Raw genomic sequence first — 9476 nt, 5'->3', positions numbered from 1 at the left:
CTAACCCCAACTGCTCCCTGGGCGCCGGGCTAGGGCTGCCCACCGCTCTGGGCACGTGTGCACCACAGCCCCCTAGTAATCACTAGTGTGTGTGAGTGTGTGTTCTAACTGCACAGATGGGCAAAAAGCAGTGAAAAATCACAATTGAAAAGAAAGAAATAAGAAAATTTGTGGAATTATGGTAAATTGCAAATAAATAAATAAAGAAAATACAAAATGTTCTGTACTTATGTTTATTACTAGATAAATCCAAATTAAAGGACCCTTTATAAACTAAACAAGATATTCAATAATACATGATACTGTTGTCCACAACTTTAAATAAATTCTGCATGCAATGTATGGATTATATTCACATATTGTCACGGTGAGGCGGCCCCCTACCGGCCGCCTCTGTCCACAGCGGCTGTTGTTGTTGTTGTCTGGTGACATCATGTGCGTCCCTCAGGTGGGCGGAGCCCGTGATCCGTCTCACCTGAGAATCGTTTGTTTGCCTATATATGTCTTGTCTTTGTACCAGTTGACCGCTGGTCATTATATCCTTAATGATATATTAAGGATATAAACGTATACCGTCCTAACGAAAAACGTAATTTTATTAAAGGTTAAAAAAAATGAAATAGTACATATTTAAGAAATGTACTGTACTTTATTATGTTGGCAATCACAGATCATTATTCCTGTCCACTTTTACGTTTTCTTGTAAACTTAAAAAAAATGTGTATTGTGTTATTTAAATAACATTCAAAGAACATTTTTATCTTTAAACGGTAAAAGGGTGAATTTATTGGATTTCTATTTCCTGGTCGGAAAACGTAAGTGACACTTAGGAAGAGTTGGATTAGATGCAGCTCCGCCCACCCCCTGGACCGACCAAAAGAAACTATGGACGGTGGGAGGAGTTGGATCTAGATCCAGCTCCACCCCCTGGACTTTTGATTCTGCAGCGACGGGTACTTGGAAACTTCGGCGAGGTCTTCCACACAACTGAGAAAAATGGTTCATTTGGGACAAGAGTTGGTCACTCACTTTGGGTTTTGTAACTTTACATACCGTATACACAAGGTACAAAACACATTAAGTTCGTGCCTGCGTGAGTTGACTGTTTTTGTGCTTACACTATCGGGCTGGACTTCACCAGTGTTTCTATTAAAAGTGTATGTTCTAGTGATGCGGCTCTAATGGCTCTTCTTACTGTGGAGAGCCGGCTCTTTTCGGCTCCCAAACGGCTCCCCATATATATTTTTTTACATTATTAATTAATTAATAGATTAAACCTAATTTAATAACATTGTGTTTCATTATTGACATTGTTAAGCACTTGTGATGAGTAATGCAGCATAAAAATGCTTTATAAATAAAACTTTTATTATAACCAATTATTAAATTATCACAAAATAGCACCAAAATAGAACGCAATACAGCTTGGCCAATTGCCTGCCGTTTACTCAAAAAAAGTGGAGATAACTTTTTTTTTCAGTGTTTTCCCACCACATTATTAATTGAAAGCTGCGTGTGATTGGTCAGATGTGTGGAGCACACGCATGACATGCGGGCAGTGGAGACATTCTTTGCAGTGTTGTCCGAAACGATATGTGGTAGTATAAATAAACACCCCTCAAAAACAAGGGAAGGAACATTTACCTGAAAAAAATTAATGTTGCATTGTGTTCCAGGTTTGAAAAGTGCTAAAGTAGGCTAAAGCCTACTTGAAAATGTAACTGTATTTTGTTTCATACAAATAGCTGTCTGACTGAATTGATGTGATAAAAAAGCAAATTATTTCGAATAATTTCGAGTATATGTATAAATATTAAAGTTTAAGGTGCTGGAAAATATTGAAAATGGCCTTTTTCAATATTGAAAGTGACATACAAGTGCTTGAATTCCACCTTGTAAAGGTGTATGAACCCGGCATACATAACTTTGTTCATTGCGCTGAAGAGGTGCACGACCTCCTTCGCACGGCGGTCCTCACGCAGGGGCAGAGCCACCACGATTGCGTCATTTTCGGCGCACGGACCCTCGCGCTGGTCGCGACGCGCCAAGTATAAACTGGCACCGACTGAGGAAATAAACTCTCCGGTCTCTACCACTGGCAGAAGCAGAGCAATAGGTGCAAGGAGAGGGAGAGACAGTGAGGCACCGAAGGACAAATAAAAACGATGTTGGAAAAAAACTGTGGCACTGTGGCACTTGCAGAGCACAAGCACAATACTGAAGGAAAAAGCGGCTCCCAAATAGGATCCTAAAGAGGCTCCCATTGTGGAGCCGGTTCCAATCGTTCACTTCAAAGAGCCCGCTCTTAGAACCGGATCATTCGCGAATGACACATCACTACTCAGCAGTGTCAGTGTGCAACTGGCGACTCTCTCTCTTGACTTGTCACTCGTGGGATACAAACAGGGAGATATCATTAATGTGGCATTAGTATGGACAAGGCTTTTCCAGTTCGTGACTACTTGTATTAATAAGTGACACAGCTGCTGTATGTTTTCGTAGTCCGGCCCGGATTTTCTGGGACAAGCTGGGTTTTTTTTCTGATCTCCGGTGCATACCGTCAGCCCGGATCAGCTGGCCCAGTCCAACTCGTTCATGTGTTTACAGGCTCAGTCCGCGGCCGCAGTGCGCGGCAATGGCTCCTCCATGGGCTGAGTGAAACCACCGGCAGCCCACTAACCCATTGGGCCACCGGGGAAATCCCCGGTTGTAATGTATGCCAGTCCGCCCCTGCATTCATCCATCTCTGATTTGTTTTTCAGGTTTGTTGTTCCCACCATCAGCACTAATCTTGCGAGAACTGACACTGGCTACTGCAGGTTGACACTCTCGCGAGGCTAGCGACATAATTCATTTTGGAGAGGCACTTGAATGCTTTAAAAAATTATTATATTATATATATTATATCATAATGATTGTAACATGGTCAAGTCAAGTCAAATTTATTTACTTTACCCACACTTTACCCACAGTCACTTTAAAAATAACTTTAAGTACTCAGATTTATTTATTTGTTAGATTTACTTTTACTTGTCACGTTGAGGACCCCGGCCCCTCCCTTTTGGGCGTGTGTAAACGTTGTCCACGTGCTTTGTCTGCGTCAGTGGATCTCCGTGGTTATGGTTGTGTCATGTGATAATCCGTCTCACCTGTGAATCGTCTCGTAATCACATGGGGCTAATGTGGTTTGTCTATTTAATCTGCGTTCGCGCAGTGTCCTGTGCTCGTCGTTGTCTAAGGTTTACACGTTGCTGTGTGAGTATTTCTGTTATCCGTGCGCTATTGGGCAATCATTGTTGAAATTAAAGTGACGTCAGTGGAAAAGCAGGATTCCGTGTCTCATCCTTCGCCACAAGCCGTGTGTCACATTACTTTACTTATTCTATTTTATTTTTATTTTTACTGTACTCTACTCTAGTCATTTTTTTTTTATTACATTGTTGCTATTGGGGTTAAAAGTGGGACCCTGGGTTCTTAATTTCGTTCCACCTCATGTACCACATGTGATGTGAATGACAATAAAGTCTCCTTGAATCCTTGAATTTATTTATATAGCACTTTTTACAACACATCACAAAGCAGCTTTACAATTGTATGGGTCCAGATCCCTAATGAGCAAGTGGCGAGGAAAAACTCCCTATGATGGTGGGGATTAGGAAGAAACCTCGGGAGGACCAAGACTCAAAAGGGAACTAGTTGTAGTTCTAATTCCAGGCCAAGTAGTCACAGTCTCTTCAGTGCAGATGGTGAACTTCTGGTAGGAGTTGGCATCAGCACGTCCTCTGCGGCAATGGCACATCCAACCCGGGTATCAGCACATCCACTGGCAACCCAGACCATCTCCTAGGAGCTTGTATGGAATCGTCTTGGGTAGAAGCATGCAAGAAAAGATATAAAATACTAGTTGAGTATGTGAACATCAATTTAAACATCTGTTTATTTAAACATACATAGCTCACGTGCCAGCGATTAGCATGAGGCTCCGGCAAGCTAGTCATTGTGTGTACATGGTGTATTGTCATTGAATTTCAGTGAATAACACAAAAATGAATAAGTTCATAAAATGTGATTATTATTATTATTATTATTATTATTATTATTATTAAATGCCATAATATTATTTATAATCTCTCTAGGGCACAGGTTCGTTTACTAACCTTTCATTTCAGACTGCATTGCCTTGAACCATTTTTGCCATCTGCTCTTCTTTCTCGTCTCCTTCCCTCGGCCTGCAGAGCTCTGACTCTCTGGGTTGCTTCTGCCGGGGCAGGATGAGAGTTCTGCTGTATTAGCTGAGTTTTTCTCTTGGTCCTCTTGGACGCTGCTCTCCTGGCTCCTGCAGTGCTCATGGTTCTCATTCCAGGCCAAGTAGTCAGTCTCTTCAGTGCAGATGGTGAACCTCTGGTAGGAGTTGGCATCAGCACGTCCTCTGCGGCAATGGCACATCCAACCCGGGTATCAGCACATCCACTGGCAACCCAGACCATCTCCTAGGCGCATCTATGGAATCGTCTTGAGTAGAAACATGCAAGAAAAGATATAAAATACTAGTTGAGTATATGATCATCAATTTAAACAACCGTTTATTTAAACATACATAGCTCACGTGCCAGCGATTAGCATGAGGCTCCGGCAAGCTAGTCATGGTGTATACATGGTGTATTGTCACTGAATTTCAGTGAATAACACAAAAATGAATAAGTTCATGAAATTATTATTATTATTATTATTATTATTATTATTATTAAATGCCATAATATTATTTATAATCTCTCTAGGGCACAGGTACGTTTACTAACCTTTCATTTCAGATTGCATTGCCTTGAACAATTTTTGCCATCTGCTCTTCTTTCTCATCTCCTTCCCTTGATCCTCAGGTTTTCCATGTTTTTTCACAAACACTCTAGCCACCATTTGCTCCACCTTCAGGCGCCATGAAGCCTTATCCCTTCTCAAGTCTTTCTGATTTCTCTTCCTTTCATCCCCCATCCTCTTCATTTCTTGCTCTATTTGAAGAAGACGTTCTACATTCGACTTCATTTTTTTCACTTCTTTGTCCATCTTTTGCCGAAGTTCTTCTATTTCCTTCAGTCTTGCCTTTTCATTTTCTTCGTAGAAGTGGATCTCCTGCCTAAGCTTGATGTTCTCCAGCTCCTCCCTCTCTTTTTCCTCAGCCATCTTTCTGATCTCCTTTATATAATCCTCTTCCATTTGGTTCCTGTCCTTTACAATGACCCTCTTTTCATCCTCCAGTTCCTTATGTCTTTTCTTCATTTCTTCTCTCTCTCTTGCCCACTCCTTTTCTATCTCTCTGTTTTTTATTTTCTCTGTATTTTTTTTATCTGTGGCTTTCTCCATCATAGACATTATATTGTCAACTCTCTTATTGAACATCTCCTCATATTCACGTAGCGTCAGTGTGTCATCCATTGTTTGTTCCTGTCCACTTCTCAGATTTTCACTTTCCATCTCAATCTGTATAATGCAGTCCATCTTCTTTCTTATCCCACTCTCCACTGTCCACTACTGTGTTAATTCGTAGAATGTTCAGCTGTGATGCTGTACAATGTTTCCTCTTTCTCAACAAATATCTTACTGGTGTGGACTGCCTTGCCGTGCGGCCTTATATACGTTCGGTTATGTTGTGTTATGCCGTTACTATAGAAACGGAATCCCCCCCCCCCCCCCCCCACACCAACCCCCCCAACCCCCCCCCGTTGTATGAAAATAATGCCGTACACCGCGACTAATACGAGCACGATGCAGAGACATTTACAGCAGCACCACAGCTCAGTACTCAAATCAACATATCAACATATCTTACTTGAACAGAGACAGCACAGGAACGTCGGCAAGACGTTTATGCGATGCTCACAGTTACATCGTTAAAGCATTTGCGGCAGGTCGTTTGCTCACTGGCACGACGTCGCATAGACATCGTTACCTGATGTTCAAATGACGTCCATCTGCTTTCCGAAAGACGTTCGTCACCTGATGCTTTTAAGCGGTATTTACGATGTTTATGCGATGCTTACAGCTTCATCGTTAAAGCGTCTATACAGCTCGTTTGCTAATAGTCTTACCAACGTCGTTTTTGGATCAAGCCACGCGAGTCCGTTATTCCGTCGAGCGTTGTCGCGCAGTTTGATTTTTTTGTTCTTTAAAAGATCTTCACGCGAGCAGCAGTATTTATTCTTGTTCTGCATATAATCCCAGGTAGACACCACAACTAGCTAGATAAAGAAATAGTTGTTTGTGGAGTTTAATTCTATTTCCTGTTATTCAGGTTTTGCCTTTAAAATATTTAAATAGAGATATAAAGATGTAAAGAGACAGCCAGTTTACAATTTTGAAAAGTTGTATTAATTAATTCACATGCACAAACAAAAACGTAACAAATTCTAAAGTGTACATAAAATATTATTTTGAAAGTTGTATTTTAGAATCAATTTACATGCATAAACAAACTATTAGGCTACTAATAAATTATAAAATGTAAATAATCACATTAATAATATTATTAATAATAATAATGTTGTTGTTTAATTGAGCAGTCATGGCCTGGTGGTAGGGAACTGGTCTTGTGACCGGAGGGTCGTGGGTTCGATTCCCAGGCCTAAGGCCATGACTGAGGTGCCCTTGAGCAAGACACCTAACCCCAACTGCTCCCTGGGTACCGGGCTAGGGCTGCCCACTGCTCTGGGCACGTGTGCACCACAGCCCCCTAGTAAGTGTGAGTTCTAACTGCACAGATGGGCAAAAAGCAGTGAAAAATCACAATTGAAAAGAAAGAAATAAGAAAATTTGTGGAATTATGGTAAATTGCAAATAAATAAAGAAAATACTAAATGTTCTGTACTTATGTTTATTACTAGATAAATTCAAATTAAAGGACCCTTTATAAACTAAACAAGATATTCAATAATACATGATTGTGACGCGGGAACAGAGGCGGCCGAAGGCGAGGGTTGTACAGAATGGTCTTTATTATCCATGCTGTTCAGTGTGCAAACAGAAAAGCTTCAATAGCCGAAACAAGGTACTAGCTACAAGAGAAGCCAGAGAGGTCCAGCGTAGAGCTCTGACGGGGCAATGTGCAGCACTGGACCGAACGACCTGCGGGGTATAAAAGGTGCACAACATAATTACCGACAGGTGTTAGTAATGTGGTGACTGGGACCGAGGGAGTGGTCTGGTGCTCGAGGGCGTGTGTGGTGAGGCAGTGCGAGCTGTGGCCTGCGCCCTCTGGTGGCGACCCGGCCTCCCCACCGTGACAGAGCCCCTCCCCAAGGGCTCCTCCCGCCGACCACCACGAGGCCGCCCTGGTCTCCTCGGGGCCGGCCGGTCCGGATGCTCTCGGTGGAAGTCGGCGATGAGGGAGGAGCCCAGGACCTGGGAGGCCGGAATCCAAGAACGTTCCTCGGGACCGTAGCCAACCCAGTCCACCAGGTACTGCATCTTTCCCTTGCGACGTCGGGAGTCCACCAGCCGCTCCACAAGGTAGGCAGGACCGTCAGATAGCTGCAGCGGAGAGGGCGGCGCTGTCGTCACCACGTCCTCCAAGGGCCCCTGTCTGTACGGTTTTAAGGCGGACACGTGAAACGCGCGGGAAGCGCGTCGGTCTTCGGGCAGGCTGATCTTGTACGTCACTGGATTGACGCGCTTGAGGATGATGTAGGGACCCGCGTACTTCTCCCCTAGCTTACCCCTCCTACCCAGGCGTCCATCTCCGGTGGACACCCACACCTTGTCACCCACCTGGTAGGAGGGAGCCTCGCTCCTTCTGCGGTCCGCCTTATGTTTGAACCGTCTGATAGCTTCCCTCAGGCGCCGATGGGTGTCCTCCCACACCCTCTCGCTCCGTCTGCACCACTCCTCGACAACTGGCTGATCAGAGGAGGCGACGTTCCAGGGGTACAGAGGTGGTTGACGGCCGAACACGCACTCGAATGGCGTTTTCCCCGTGCTGGAATGGGTAAGGGAGTTTTGTGCGTATTCAGCCCATGGCAGCAGGGCGCACCACGTGTCTGTGTGCTCACTACAGTAAGCGCGCAGGAACCGTCCTACTTCCTGATTGGCGCGCTCCACCTGTCCGTTGGCCTGAGGGTGATATCCAGATGTTAGGCTGACAGTCACGTTCAGTTTAGACAGGAACTCCCGCCACACACGCGAGGTAAACTGCGGGCCCCTGTCCGACACAATATCCTCCGGCAGACCGAACTGCCGGAATATGTGCCGGAACAGAAGGTCCGCCGTCTCCCACGCGGTGGGCAGGCCAGGCAGAGGGAGGAACCGAACCATCTTTGAAAATCTGTCTATCACCACCAATATGACTGTGTTACCTTCGGATGGAGGGAGATCGGTGATGAAGTCAAGGGCGATGTGCGTCCACGGCTGTTCTGGCACAGGGAGAGGAAGGAGCTTGCCCGCTGGAGGAGTCCTCGGCACCTTGCTACGCGCACACACAGCGCAGGAGGCTACGTGGTTCAACACGTCACGGTGTAACCCAGGCCACCAATACCTGGCTCCTAATAACTGGGCTGTCTTGGAAGCCCCGGGGTGTCCTGTTCCCACCGACGTGTGTGCCCAGTTGATAAGGGCAGTGCGCTGTGCGGGAGGCACGTACCTGCGGTGCGGTGGACAGCTCGGATGTGGATTAGCTGCAGCAATCGCCCTGTCAATCTCCCAATCCACAGTTCCCAGGAAACACTCAGGGCTTATCACCGGCTCATCACTGGTGGAGTCCTTACTGCCCGGGAAGGACCTGGATAATGCATCTGCTCGCTGGTTCTTCTCCCCAGGCCGGTAAGTAACCTGGAAGCGGAACCTGGAGAAGAACAGTGACCACCGAGCTTGGCGAGCGTTCATGCGTTTGGTGGTTTTTATGTATTCGAGGTTCTTATGGTCGGTGACGACTGTAAAAGGGTGTCTCGCCCCCTCGAGCCAGTGACGCCACTCGCCGAAAGCCTTGCGCATAGCTAGCAGCTCACGGTCGCCCACACCGTAGTTACGTTCCGCTGCGGTTAGCTTTTTGGAATAGAAGGCTATCGGTCTGAGCGAGCTGTTTTTCTTCGGGCGTTGAGACAGCACAGCACCTACACCAACGTTGGAGGCGTCTATCTCCACTATGAACGGCTTGTTGGGATCGGGTTGGTGTAGTACGGGCGCTTGTATAAAAGCCTTCTTAAGGTCGCCAAACGCCCTCGTAGCCTCTGTTGTCCAGCTCAACTTTTTTCTTCCCCCCCGTAACAGATCAGTAAGTGGCCTCGCGATTTGGCTATACCCGCGAATGAACCGCCTGTAAAAATTTGCGAAGCCCAGAAACCTCTGAAGCTCGCACCGCGTGTGAGGCTGAGTCCATTTCACGACCGCATCCACCTTACCTGACTGCATGTGAACGGAGCCTGGCCTGATGGTGTAACCCAGGAAGTTCACCTCGCAAAGGTGGAACTCGCACTTCTCCAGCTTGCAATATA

The 9476-nt window shown here is 45.6% G+C and overlaps 1 long non-coding RNA gene across 1 annotated transcript; it reads right to left on the bottom strand.

Moving 5' to 3' along the window:
* Nucleotides 1-3530: 3530 nt before the first annotated feature.
* LOC143480850 (uncharacterized) lies at nt 3531-5642 on the bottom strand. The gene is made up of 3 exons (XR_013121901.1): nt 4800-5642; nt 4158-4512; nt 3531-3865 (listed from the first exon to the last, which is right to left on the bottom strand). It is a non-coding gene; the product is annotated as an uncharacterized LOC143480850 (long non-coding RNA).
* Between the last annotated feature and the right edge of the window lie 3834 nt (nt 5643-9476).

This window comes from Brachyhypopomus gauderio, chromosome 17 (assembly GCF_052324685.1).
Source record: "Brachyhypopomus gauderio isolate BG-103 chromosome 17, BGAUD_0.2, whole genome shotgun sequence".
NCBI classification, from domain to species: domain Eukaryota; kingdom Metazoa; phylum Chordata; class Actinopteri; order Gymnotiformes; family Hypopomidae; genus Brachyhypopomus; species Brachyhypopomus gauderio.
Note: the sequence above shows the minus strand (reverse complement) of the source record. Positions and strands in the feature narration are given on the sequence as shown.